Consider the following 521-nt stretch of genomic DNA (forward strand, 5'->3'; position numbering starts at 1 on the left):
TGTTTTTAAAAGACACATACAGAAGAGTGTCTACAATTAAGGTTCATGGGCAGACGTGGTCACAGTTTCTCTTCTTTGAGATCTACATTCATTTTAATACTGAGACAACTGACATTAATGACATAGAATTTTACCTGTTCTATTGTCATTTGGCTGTAATGAATACCTAGTAACTATTATAGAGATACAATCTAAAGATTCTCCTATATGATTTTATTGCCTGATAATAAAGCACATTAGATTTTCCTGGAATCAGAATGCCCTATACCTTGTACCACCTGCTCTCAGTCAGTCTTACTAAGCCCCTATTTTTCTAGATGAATGAGTCATTGTTGTAGGACAGACAGCCTGGTGTTCGCCAGAGCTGCAGCTGCAGGATTTTCCAAGCATCTCCTAACCTTCAGTGTGCCCCTGCTAGAACTCCAGCCAATTTCTAAAGGCAGTGGGAAGAGAAGAAAAGAGAATCTAAATGAGTACCCTTCTTGAGCAATGAAGGGAACCAAAGAGTAAATAGACACTTG

The sequence above is a fragment of the Propithecus coquereli genome, unplaced genomic scaffold, assembly GCF_000956105.1.
Source record: "Propithecus coquereli isolate 6110/MARCELLA unplaced genomic scaffold, Pcoq_1.0 Scaffold43, whole genome shotgun sequence".
NCBI classification, from domain to species: domain Eukaryota; kingdom Metazoa; phylum Chordata; class Mammalia; order Primates; family Indriidae; genus Propithecus; species Propithecus coquereli.